General features: G+C 45.8%; 1 protein-coding gene and 1 long non-coding RNA gene across 3 annotated transcripts in view; one reads left to right on the top strand and one right to left on the bottom strand.

Annotated features, from left to right (window-relative positions):
* VAT1L (vesicle amine transport 1 like) overlaps positions 1-13,785 on the top strand; it is a 135,208-nt gene that overhangs the window by 115,741 nt on the left and 5,682 nt on the right. The window lies entirely within an intron of this gene.
* LOC309853714 overlaps positions 8,718-13,785 on the bottom strand; it is a 72,306-nt gene continuing 67,238 nt past the window's right edge. For both annotated transcript variants that reach the window (XR_014305889.1, XR_014305890.1), the window contains one exon: positions 8,718-9,051. This is a non-coding gene — a long non-coding RNA (uncharacterized lncRNA). The remainder of the gene's footprint in view (positions 9,052-13,785) is intronic.

Raw genomic sequence — 13,785 nt, 5'->3', positions numbered from 1 at the left:
ACAAACCTGGCAGATTGCTTTCTTCCCCCCTCTCAGAGACTCTCACTAAGCACGTCAGATTACCATGGCCACATAATATGCCAACAAATCACTATGTCAGAGTTTACTCAACTGTTTCCCCATTCCTGGACATCTAGATTTTAACCTTTTTGTTATAGCTGGAACGAACATTTTGAGTATAATTTTTTTCCTATTATTATTCCATTTGTAGGATTATTTCCTTGGGCTATATTCCCAAAAGTGGAATTACTAAATTGGAGAAATTTAAAGGCTTTGCAAGGTAATTTTTGAAGACCTTTTAAAGAATCTACAAACATTTTGGGGCGCCTGGGTGGCTCAGTAGGTTAAAGTCTTTGCCTTCGGCTCGGTTATGATCCCAGGGTCCTGGGATCGAGCCCCACATGGGCTTTCTGCTCAGCAGGGAGCCTGATTCCTCCCCCCTCTCTCTCTGTGAACTCTATGATCTCTACTTGTGATCTCTGTCTATCAAATAAATAAATAAAATCTTAAAAAAAAACTCTACAAACATTTCCTACACTACTTGACCTCAGTTTCTTATTAGTGTGGGTGAATTGCCATCTGCCTCTTAAACTTCTACCAAACCCTTTGTCTGTTGTGGGGACTTTCCCACATCTACTGTTCCCCCAGAGAACCCAGAAGATCCAACTCTTGCCCAAAAGCCATCCCTCAGAGAACAGTCCAGTCTGACTGCCTAATCAGTGAACCCCACTTCAGAGCAAGAGGGACTCAGCCACTCCATCCCCTACTGGCCAAAAAGTTGGCTGAGGTAGGGGGTCCCTGAGTAGGAATGGGAGGTTGCTGGACCACACCTCCCTCATCTTCCTACCTCCCACTCCACATTGACTCTGTTTGCTGTCTCGTTGCCATGGCAACCTCATCTTGAGGCTAATAGCTATTCCCTAGTGCTTAGGAGGAAAAAAAACTCAGCTGACAGACAAGCAAGAAAGATGCAAGAAAGAAGATGCTAGCTCCCCACCCCACCCCCGCGTGCCCCTCCGAGCCTTGGCAAATGGGCACAGGTAATTAGAAATTAGACTTTAGCGTCACACAGACTCTGACATAAGGAAGGTTCCAGGGCTAGCAAGGTCATCTGTTTGCAAAGCTAATTAAAATGGATGAAGATAAATCAAATTACCTCAGATCTCATCTCTGCTTGATGGAGAATCTTTCAAAACATAGGTCATTTTAGAGGACCTTTCTATCCTTTGGGGAATTATATGGCTTCTACAAACAGCCTGAAACGGTCTTCAAGGCGAAGTGGGATTTAACAGCATATCCCACTGCATCTTGTCTGTTCTACCTCACCAGCATCCCTAATTTCCAGATCTCACTGGTTTCCCGTCCCTCCCTGTCCAGGGCCCACTGGCCAGGGTGCACCTCCGGCTGTGTCCGGGTGAAGGCCCCTCCCACTCCCTGTCCCCCCAGAAGAGCCCAACCATCAAAACGCAGCACACAGCGTCCCCCCTCACTAAGGCTCAGTTCCCTGAATGAGCCGTAAATCCTCCTCCACGACTCTGTTCTTGCCTCAAGTACAAGCATTTCCTCTTCCCGGAAGATGCCTTCCTATCCTCAGAAACCCAGCACAAATGCCATTTTTTCTCTAAATTGAGTCATTTCCTCTCCTGGCTCGACCGCCTCTTCATTCATCCCTCCAACATAGCTCTTCCCACGCTTTACTGGAATTGAGCGTTCCGGTGGCCTCCCCGCTCGGCAGCCCTGGGCTTGTCTACGGCAGGGGCTGCGTGCGTTCGTCCCCCTGAAAGCAGCCTGGCACGGGGTCGATACTGGAAGTTATTACCTTCTCAGAGCTGGGCTATTTGGTTGAAAGGGTACATTCTTTTATCTGGGGAGATGAAAATAACACCTCCAGCTTCTCTAGCACCAAGTTTCAAAAAGCCCTCAATTATAACATCATCATCATCATCATCATCATCATCATCATCATCATCATCAAACAGAATGATATATAATGATACACTGATGATATATTGGGTATATATATGATATATGGGTTCCCAATGATAGGGTAACGGTTGGGCATTTGGGTACTACAGCTGTTGTCATGGTGGTTGTTCGGGGAGCAAAGCTCAACGTTCATGTTTTATAAGCTTTTTGGCAAATTCCAAACATATTCAAAAGTAGTGAGAGAATAATGACCGCCCTCCCCAACCCACATACCTGTCAACCCGGCTCCCACAATGATTAATGTTTGGTCACTTTTGTTTTCTTTCTTGCCCACTCGCCCCCACACCCCCGCTATTTGTCGGGAGTGTCTGCAGCAGCCCCAGACATAAGAGTTTCATCTGTCTGGATTTCATCAACAGTCCAGGTTAAAAATCCTAGCTCTGCCATCCACTGTGTCTGTGACCTTAGGCAGGTTAATTAACCTCCCCGATCCTCACTTTCTGTGTATGCAAAATAAGAATAATTATGGTACACCCATCATAGGAGCAAATGGAATATTCCATGAAAAACACTTGATGCTTAGCCTTTGCCTAGGTCCTGTGTGAAGGGGTCAGTCTTGGCCATCAAAAATTACTATTAGCATCACTGTCATCACATACCAATTTATGGCGCAGTCCCAGCATCTGGGGCACGAAAGACAAATGACAGTGCCCATCAGTAACCGTGCCTCTGGCAGCAGAACGAGGCAGACCAGGTGGAAAACCTGGCGCCTGGGACCAAATAGGAGGCTGGGAAAATCATCCTCCCGGATGGGGCGATTGAGATGGGGAGACCACACACACCAGGAGGTGGGAGCGAAGACCTCATGCTGCTGGGCTGCACAGGGCAGGGTCTAAGTCGAGATTCTGGTGGCCTGGAGAGAGTCAGGGGCGGGGAGGTCCTAAGTCTCCTCTTGGGCAGCACGTGTGGGACAGCGTCTGATGCTGACGGGGCGTCCTGTGATGCGGCATCCTCAAGGAGACACTGATTGTGCTAACACGTGGCTCTCCTGTGTGGCTCCTGGCTCGTTTACTTTGGAGTCACTTGTGCATCTCCAGGAAATAAATACCCCATGAAATACCCCTGTTCTGTAACCTCCATTCACTACTGGGATGATCAAAGGTCATCTGCTGCTTTCCTCGCCATCACTTTTATTTTTTTAAGTTGCATTATTTCTTTTATTTTTTACTACATATAATTAACATACAGTGTTATGTATGTTTCGAGTGCCCAATGTAATGATTCCGCGGGTCTATGCACTTCTCGGTGCTCATCGAGATAAGGGCACTCTTCATCCCCACCACCCACCACCCGTTTTCCCCACTCCATCACCGTCCAACCCTCTGGTAACCACAGGCTTCTCCTCTGCAGTCCAGAGTCTGGGTTTTTGGTTGTCCTTTTTGTTTTGTTTCTTAAATTCCACATATGAGCGAAATCATGTGGTATTTGTCTTTCTCCGACTGACTGATTTAACTGAGCATTATACCCTGTGGGTTCCTCACAAAAATTAAAAATAGAACTGCCTTGGGGCGCCTGGGTGGCTCAGTTGGTTAAGTGACTGCCCTCAGCTCAGGTCATGATCCCAGAGTCCTGGGATCGAGTCCCACATCAGGCTCCCTGCTCCTTGGAGAGTCTGCTTCTCCCTCTGACTTTCTCCCTCTCATGCTCTCTCTCACTGTCTCTCTCTCAATAAATAAATAAAATCTTTAAAAAAAAAAAAAAAAGAACTGCCTTATGATCCAGTAATTCCACTACAGGGTATTTACTCAAAGAAAATGAAAAGGCTAATTCAAAAAGATGGATGCACCCCCTGTGTTTGTTGTAGCATTATTTGCGATAGCCAAGATATGGAAGCAAGTCCGTGTCCATCCACAGATGAATGAATAAAGAGGATGTGAGAAATACATATATATGTATGTATATAATATTTACATATATTTATATGTTATTACTCAGTCATAAAAAAATGAGATCTTGACAAATTTGCAACAACACAGGTGGACCTAGCGGGTATACTCACTATTACTTTTAAAACTTATGCTACAATGAACACATGCTCATTGTGGACATTTTTATAAAACACAGAAAAAAATAAAATCTCACTTCTATGTGGATTCGAAACTAGCCACACTTAGAGAAGCAGAGAATCGGAGAGCGGTTGCCAGAGGCCAGGGGAGGGAGGACTGGGGAGGCAAGAGCCAGAGGGTACCAAGTTCAGTTTCACCAGATGGGTAAGATCTGGAGATCTACTGTACGGCACAGGGCCTGCAGCTAACACACTATATGTACTACACACCTAACATCTGCCAAGGGGGTAGATCTTATGTTGAGTGCTCTTATCATAAAACATAACTACAACGTAATTATTATAATGACGAGAACAAGTGGAAGCTTTGGGAGGTGAAGGGTAGGGGTATATTTACGGCTTTGACGGTGGTGATGGCTTCACAGGTGCACACTTACCCCGAACTCATCAAGTTGTAATCATCGATTATGTATACACAGCTTTTACATGTCAATTATACTTCAATAGGGTGGTTTAAATAATTAAGTAAACATTTGAAACAGAGATAATGAAGAAAATGAAAACTAGCCATATCCTTACCACCCAGATGTAGCCAGAGCTGTTGGGTTCATATAACCTATTGTTATCTTTAGTATGTGTTTTACACAGATGTGGTCACACTGAATATACAATTACTTACTCTCCTTATCATGTCAATAAGATACAGAGATATCCTGTAGTTCTCCTATCCTACTCCTGATGAACATTTTTCTCCAGTTTCCTGCCTTTAAATATCAAATAAGGACTATTAGCTACTGAAGTAGTGCCTGATTTACTCATGCAGCTTTATTCTGCTTTTCATTTTGCTTCTTTTGAAAAGCTGTTGCTATCAGTAAACATAAGGAAAAAAATAAATTATTTCTCCTGCCTTTCCTATTTGAATTGTTTATCACTGGTAATTCAATAATGGATGAAGGGACGTGTCTCCTTATAAATTATGGCAGCTAATAATCAATTAGTCCTTGATTTTGGACTTGTAACCTCCAGAGCTGTCTGAGAAATTGTTGTTGTTTCAAGCCACCTAGCTTGGTGTACTTTGTTTCTGCAGGCCTACACAACTATTACTCAGACATTACCGTGTGTTCATTACTTTTTTTTAATGAAAAGAATGAATAGTTTAGCTGAAGACTCGGTGTGATTTTTTTTTTCAAGGCGTTATTACCAGATTCCTATCTATAAGCAAGCCATTATTTACTTGGTTGTAGTTATAGCGAAATGCAATTTTATTTCCGGACATTTGTTTTCACTGTGCAGAGCACTGATTTGCATATCTTAGTTCAAGGACATACATCTCTACTAGCCATTGGGTCACGCTAGAGCCTACGCTCCTTCAAAAAGAAACAAGCCTTCCTCCTGCATTTCCAGCCTGCAACTCTGCTTCTGATTTTTCTGCTCATGTCCCAGTAAGATCTGGCTCATTGTGACTGTAGGTTGTGGGCTGTTAATAACCCACTGATTCTAACTGATGCACACGTATCCTATGACCCCACCACCACACAGATCATTCCCTCCACCACAAGCACAAGAAACTCGGCTGCTGGGTCCTTTGAGGGGCCACACAGAGCCAGTGAATGGGTTTAATTCACTGTAAAAGAATATCCTGAAGGTTTCTTGAGGTTGTTTAATGTCCCCACAAGGGTGCAGAACCAAAGCTGACAACTGATTCCTTCCCCATTGCCCTGGAATGGGAGGGGCTGTAGCTGTGGCTCTCTGCCACTCTAACACCCAATGATATATAAGCCGCGTGTTAACTAGGCTCTTCCCAGATACGAGAAAGGGGAACACAGGCTCACTCTCTGCGAGGGATCTTAGCTGAGCAAGGAGCTTATCACCTTTCCTGTTCCTTGTCCCGAGTCAGCCAAGCACAGGGCCTGATTTAGAGTGGGCAGTCAGCCTTTGTTCAGTAAAGAACCAGCTGAGCTTAAGGGTCTCAAACTTGAGAGGTCCTGAATCACCTAGAGGGGAGTATCTCCACGGTCTCCACAAACAGGTCTAGGCTGAGTCCAATACAGCACTTCCAAAGCCACACTTTGGGATTCCAATGGAGGCAGCCTTCAGTCCACACTCCGAGAACCTACTACCGCCAACGAGCTGTTTGAGGTCAGAAGCCGCCTTGTGTTCCTCTGTCACTGAGCACCTGCTGTGGACCACACACTCTTCCCAGGCCTAGTCCGAGGTCCAGAGCAGAACTTAGTTTCCTGTGGGCAAGTGCCTTTGCGTGCTGAGGTATAGCAGCTGCCTGCCCTTGAGGGCACAGAGCTCAGGTGGGAGAGGTGCAGAGGGGACCCTAGGCAACACGCTCCCGGAATACAATGAGAGGGTCTCAACGAGAGGCGATTTTGCCCTCCCAGGGGACATGTGATAATATCTAGAAACATTTTTACTTATCAGACTGGGGAGTGCTACTGGCATTGAGTATTAGCCAGCAATGCTGCTGAATACCTTGCAATACACAGGACAGCCCCCTCACAACCGGGAGTTCTCTGGCACAGAATGTCAACCGTTCCTCGGTGACCAACTCTTCAAGAGGGACGGTAATGAGGGTCATGCCAGGGAACCAGTAAGGTGCATCCCCAAGTAGAGAGGAAGTAACGTGTTACTGCTCCTACATGCAGGGACCCGGGGCCCAGAATGTTCCCTCCTGTCTCGAACTTCATCCCAGGCTTGCATACCTGGCAACCGTGCGCTGGGCGCTGGAGTTACAAAGGGCTCAGTTGGAGGCCTGGCTCCTCCACGTCCCACGGGTCCACCTTGTGCAAGCCACTTTCCCATACTAAAGCTCGATTTTAGGGGTCCTCCATGAGCAACACGGACTCCAGAAGAAAAGGGGGAGTATTTTTAGGTACCCCTGACTGACTGCCTGACAAAGTCCCACTTACTGCACAGGGTTGATGCAGTGAAATGAGATCATGCCTGTAAGATGCTTTGCTCGGTGACGGCACCTGCGCAGTGCTCGTCCTGCGTCAGCTGCTGTGATGACAGTGAACAACATCCCTACCCCCCATGGAGGGACTGCCTCTTGTCCTTGATGTTCACCTGGTTTTAGATCCAGTTCTTTCCTGGCGACCCTTGCCTTCCAACACAAGATATGGACTGACAGGTGTGACTCTCATACCACTACGGTGCTAGGTCCAGAGCCTCTAGCCCTCCCCTATCCTTTCTCTTGAAGCGGAGGGATCATCAGCAAATCCCCCTTCAGTCAAAGTGGTGGAGAAACAGCTTTCTACGTGAGCACTTGTTTGCAGGGGCCTCTCATACAAGCACAACACCTCTCTTACTAACGTTACTTGCACTGGCCATTAACCATTGCCAGACAACTTGTCCCACACATATCTGCTCTGGTGGCCGCCTCGAATTTGGCACCCTTGGCATCCCAGCCCTTGTTTCAACTACAGCTATGTCTAAATGATGGGATCAACACTTTTCAATTCCCTTGGGTGCTAAAAATGCCCCCAAACACCTGCACGCAAGCCCTTCCGTGCTTCTAAAAGCTACTTAATGTTTCCCTTTTTAAAGAAAATAACAGCCATCCTTGAGGACCAGAACTAGGGTGGGGCCATACAGGTGACAAGGGTTAAACTGTAAGAGGGCCTTCCTGTCAGGTGCCGGCCCAGCACCTGCATGACCCTGCGAGTGAGTGCCTCCTTCAATGACCCTGCGAGTGAGTGCCTCCTTCAGTTCTGTACCTTTGTCACCTCCTTTTCTCCAGCCTAGCCCACACCCTGCTTCGTTGCAAAGACCCCATGCGCAACTGGTCCAAAAGAGCAGCTGAATGAATCATTTTTCTGTCTTCTCATGTAGGTCAACTCACGGTCCCTGACATTTTACTTTTTTGGTCACTCTTCCATCTAGGTCAAAATCTGGGGGCTTGCTCACTTTATAGACTCCTGGAGCTACTTGACAAAACACAGAAATTCCAGATTTCAAGTCCACTTGCAATGAATGTGTTACTTTTCAACACCCACTGTGTATTTTAAGTCATCCCAAAGATGGCTGTTGTTAATGGGAGTGATCTTCCCCAGATGACATTGGTAGATGTGCTTCTTAATTATAGTATTACTCATTTCTTCCTTTTCAAACCTTTTAATTTATCACCTAATAGGCACAGTGATCCATGGAATAACCCATCTTAATTTTTTTCCCTATTTTAGGTGGCTGGGCTTATTATTATTCATGGCACAAGCCAAATGCTTTGATTATTAAGTGGTGTCATTTGTACCCTAATGACTTTGTGCCTTTCACACCATTCAAAAGGAAATTGAAGACCATGAAACATTAAATGAGATCCCAACAAAGATTGAGCATTGTTAACTTTCATTACTCAAGTGTGAAAAAAAATGGCCTACCCAGTTAGAAGGCAACTGGAGGTGGAAAGACAGTCTAGATTTGTATGGTCCGTGTGGCCCCTGCATCCTTGCAAACTCTTTGGGAAATAGCACCGTAGGCCCCAGCCACGCTTGCCCGCATCTTGCCCCACATTCGGGTTTGCTCTTTGTCGCCCCCTGGTCTCTTCTCAGTCTCTCTTTTCCCATTCCGCCCCTTCTGCTTGGAACGGTCCCTCCTCTTTTTTGTCTTAGTTACTCCCTACTCATCCTTTAACATCCCAGCTCAATTACCACCTCAGGGACACTCTACCTGACCTTCCTTACCAGATCAAATCCCCTATTCACACTCTCGTAACAGCATCTTAAAATTATCAAGCGGCAATCTTACATTTATTCGAGTCATTCTCTGACTGTCTGTGTCTCCCACAAGACCATACACTTCATGAGGGCAGGGGATCTTGTAGGTGTTCACTCAACATTGTCTTCCCAGCCTTCCAGAAACCCTGCCTCTCCTCTCTTAGTTCCACTGCAGACAGAAATAAGCATGACCGAAACTACTGCTCCAAGCAAACATGGTCTGACCCCGTTCACTTTCCCGTAGATCGTGCTCGAATGCCATCTTGAATGCCAGCGGACTTTGTTGGAGCAGAAACCAATGGTACAGGATCAATTCGGATGGGTTGCGATCCACAGGGGCTAAATAAACAGATCAAGAACACATTTTTTTAATTGTGAGATTCTTTTTACTACGATTAACCTATTTAATAAGCAAAACTGTGAGGACGTCAGGACAGAGAGAGCATATCTGTTTCATCCGTGATACACAGCTCCTGAACGGGGCTTTGGCATTGTTTGAGTGAGTGACTGCATGATGGATGAAGAGCCGTTTTTGTTGAACGTATTAAGAAGGTGAGGAGCAGAGATGAAGCAGCTGCCGGAATGACCCGATGAGTCAGAGCGGAGCCTGGTGGTGATCTCACTGCCTGCTCCCACCATCCACTTCGGATGGCACCAAGGTAGCCTCCCAAGGACAGGAAGTATCAGAAAGCACTCAGGCAGCCTCTGTGCTCAGGATCCTGGCATCGTGAGATGTTTTAATGATGTGACTCAAATTTCCTCCCACTGTCTGGATGGGACACCAGCAGGATCCCTAGCCCTGGGAAATCCAGCTGCCAACACCAAATCTGGCCCGCTGCACAGCTGGCAGTCGCATCTCAGACTGGATGCGCGGGACCATGGCCCTGATGACAAACAGACTCCACTAGGCCACCCAGACAGCACTGAGCAGGCCACCAAGAGGCAGCTGCCTGGGCCAGGGGCTCTGGGATGAGGGCCAGATGAAAGAGAAACCTCTTGTGTGGCTCTTGTGAGAGGCTCTCACTCTCTCCACATACCCACTTGCTCATTCATTCATTCATTCATTCCAGAGGCTGTCATATGATAGTCCCATGCACTGGGGTCCCTGAGGTTGGTGCCACTGTCCAACCATCTGGAGCTGCGCTCTCCAGTATGGCCAACGTAAGCCACGGGCAGCCGCTGGGCACTTGAAGAGTGGCTCATCTGAATTGAAACATGTTGTAAGTGTCAAGTATCCCCTGGATTCCAAACACATTGTACAAAAGGGGAAAAAAGCGGTGCCTGGGTGGCTCCGTGGGTTAAGCCTCTGCCTTCGGCTCAGGTCGTGATCTCAGGGTCCTGGGATCGAGCCTCACATCGGACTCCCTGCTCATCGGGGAGCCTGCTTCCCCCACCCCCTCTGCCTGCCTCTCTGCCTACTTGTGATCTCTCTCTCTCTGTCAAATAAATAAATAAAATATTTAAAAATTTTTAAAAACAAAAAGGAGGAAAAAGGGATATAAAATATCTCATTAAGACTTTATTATATTGAGTGTATATTGAAGTGATAATATTTTGGATTGATTTAGTTAAAGAAAATATATTATTAAAATTAACTTAACCAGTTTCTTTTTACATTTGTTAACGGGCGTAACTGGAGAAATTTTAGAACCTCTGTAGCTCACTTCCTATTTCTACTGCATGACGCTGGTCTAGAGAGTTGTACTGTAGAGAAGAGGGGCTAAGTTCCAAACTGGGGTAAGGGTGACATTACTAGCTGGCCCAAGGTGGCAAGGGAGCCCAAAGGAGATTTGACCTGAACTGCGAGGGGCGGGGGTGGGGGAGGCAGAGCAGCTTCCAACGGTCCGCATCTAAACCGGCCACCGGACAAATGTGAGCTAGCTCCAGGACCAGCGCACTCCAGGAAGGAGCCCAATTCATAGAAAGGGACACCACTGAGAAGCCCAGGGAGCTTCAGGTAAGTCTCCAGCGGCCGGAGAGGGGGAGGTATACGAGAAATCAGTGAAACGAGAAAGAGCGACCGACGTTAGCTCCGGAAGATCAAGTCCAGTGCTGTCCAGCAGAAGTCCAATAGGAGCCACGCACGAATTTTTCAGTTTTGTTGTAATCACATTCAGAAAAGTAAGAGTAAAATTATGATAAAAAGTAATGGCCTCACAGTTTTGCTTTTCACTTTAGTGATATGTTTTACTTAACCCAGAATATCTCTCATGCTATCCTTGCAATATGTAATGCATGTCAACAATTCTGAACAAGACAGTGCATAGTCTGTCTTATTAGGTCTTTGAAGTTGGCCAGCTGGTTTACACTGAAGTCTGTGGTGGCCCCCTGTTCAAAGGTCCGGTGGCCCCCGTGACTCATGGCTCCTGCATTAGGCTGTGCAGGTGTACTAGGCTTTTCTCTAGTGTAACGGGAAAAGGTTTTAAGCACAAGTGTATCTTAGAAAAATGCCAGCCCCAAGAGAGAACAAGCAACTTTCTGGAGGTTGTCACCATCACCAGCTTTTGGGCACTGTCACCTACAGAGATGGCTCAGTTTATAAACTGGTAATTTGGGAGCAAGGTCTCTTTTTGCAGACTCTACCTTGCGATGGGATTATTCCAAGTGGTTCTACCCACCTTTCAGATGGTGACCAGGGGCAGATTCCTTCGATTTTCACCTTTGGGTTTCTCTTCTGTGAACCCGAGGTGTGCAGATAAAAAGCAACCTATGTACCTCATACATTAAGCAAAGCCTCATACTGTGCCTGGTAAAGAATTGCTCAAAAGATTGTACTTCTTTCCTCTAAGCTGTCATCAAAAGGACTCTTTCACACGCTAAGAGCAGCGTAAGAGGATGTCAACGCAGACAGCATGGCTGGGGATCAGACCACTTCAGTCACCTCTTAGGAAGACTCCTAACCCTTTCTCTATCCCCCACAGAAGAAATTTCAAGGAACCAGTTCATTTCGCAGGGCCCCCTAGGTAGCACAGCTGGTTAAGTGTCTGACTCTTGGTATCGGCTCAGGTCATGATCTCAGGGTCCTGGGACTGAGCCCCACGTCCGCTCCACTCCCAGTGCGGGGTCTGCCGGAGAGGCTCTCTCTCCCGGGCCCCCTCTGCCCCTCCCACTTGGGTGCTCGCGCTCTCTCTCTCTCTCTCAAATAAATAAACGAAACCTTAAGAAAAAGGAAGAAAAGAAAAAAAGAAAGAAAGAAAGAAAGAAAGAAAGAAAGAAAGAAAGAAAGAAAGGAAGAAAGAAAGAAAGGAAGGAAGAAAGAAAGGTCCCCAAAATATGCAGATTAGAGCCAGCCCTTCAGGGGGCTTTTTTTCTAACATCACAATAAGCTTTAACTGGTAGGAAAACAGCTTTTCAGTTTCCGTGGGCTCTGTCTTATTGGAAAAGCAGCACAAAAATTGTTCTGAATCTCCAAGGAGTTGCCAGGTGCTTAATGACTTGCCAGGGTAATCCACAACTGAATTCTGGGAAGTCATTATGTGAGACATTACCTACCACCTTCCTCTGCCTTTGAGAATCAGATGAAACACAGTCTGGGTGAACTGGAAAAAGCATCGGTTTTGAAGTCTGACAAACCTGAGTTTAAGGCACGATTCTGGCACCGATAGCCATTTCATCTTTGGACGAATTGTTTATATCTTTGAGCCTCAAGGTACTTACCTGTAAAATGGGTGTAATATAGATCTTGCAAGGAAAGAATTATGTAGGGAAAATAAGAAGGCTACTTATCTTCTGCAGCACAACAAATTACCCCCAAAACGTAGAGGCTTAAAACAACACTTCTGATCACACTTTATGTGGGTGAGGAATCTGGGCATGGTTTAGCTAGTTCCTTCAGCTTAGGATCTCCCAAGCCTTCAAACAAGGTGTCAGCTAGGGATACAGTCTCATTTCCAGGCATAACTGGGGAAGGATCTGCTTCTGAGCTCTCCCATTGGTTGCTGGCAGGATCTAGCTCCTCTGGGCTTTTGGACTAAGCGTATTGGTTCCTCACTGGCTTGGGGGGGAGGTCTCCCTCAGTTTCTTGCCATGCGGTCCTCTCTGTAGGGCAGCTCCAACACGGCAGTTTGTGTCATCGGAGGAAGAAGGCAAGAAGAGTCAGAGAGAGAGACTACCAGACAGAAATCCGTCTTTTATTACCTAGTCTTAGAGGTGACATCCCATCGCTTTTGCTATATTCTGCTGGTCAGAAGCAAGTTAGGAGTCCAGCCCACATTCAAGGGAAGCAGATTATTACATGGCTGTTAAGTGTCAGGAGGCAAGGACGGTTGGGAGCCATTTCGGAAGCTGTCTGCCGTGATATCGAAACATTCTCAGTAAACAGTTGTTATGACCAGACGTGACAGCATTTTGAAAAGCAGTGTTCATCACGGAAATAAAAGAAATATATTGGCGTATGTATTAGGGTCAGGAAGTTTAACAGTCTATTAAAGACTAACAGTCTATAAAAGAAGCTGATGCTAACCAATGCTAGGTTTTCCAAAGACTATACATTTAAAGATGCATTTAACTTATATTAAATACTGATTTGAATTTCATAATCAAATAGCAATGTTTGGAGTTAAAAGGCACTAATTTCCCCTACCTAATGTTTTATCATATATCCAAATCCCTTTCTAGATACTTTAGGATGTCCATGGTATTATGGGGATGTAAATAAAATCATGCATCTCAGTTTTCTCAGTTAGCAATATTATGAAGGCTTTTAATCCTGCTGTATGTTCTTCAATAATTAGGAGCTTAATAGCGACATAATATTTCTATTCCATCGACAAATGTAAGAGCCGTGGTTTACTTAACCATTCCCTTATTCTTTGATATACAAGTTGCTTCAGTGTTTTGCCATTAAAAGCAAAGCTATGATTGAATATTGTTCGTGTGGCAAGTCCCCCCAACCCCACAATTTGGATTATGTCTTTAGGATAAGTCCCAGAAAAGCAATTAGAGTATGCACATTTTAATGGCTCTGTCAAGTTTTTATCCAAATGAGAAGAGAGCTTTGGTTTTTTGAAGCAAACACTACTCCATCAGCCCCAGACTGAATTCCTCTAAGACAGACATCCTAGCTTACTTAGA

The sequence above is a fragment of the Mustela nivalis genome, assembly GCF_964662115.1.
Source record: "Mustela nivalis genome assembly, chromosome: 18".
In the NCBI taxonomy this organism is placed as follows: Eukaryota; Metazoa; Chordata; class Mammalia; order Carnivora; family Mustelidae; genus Mustela; species Mustela nivalis.
Note: the sequence above shows the minus strand (reverse complement) of the source record. Positions and strands in the feature narration are given on the sequence as shown.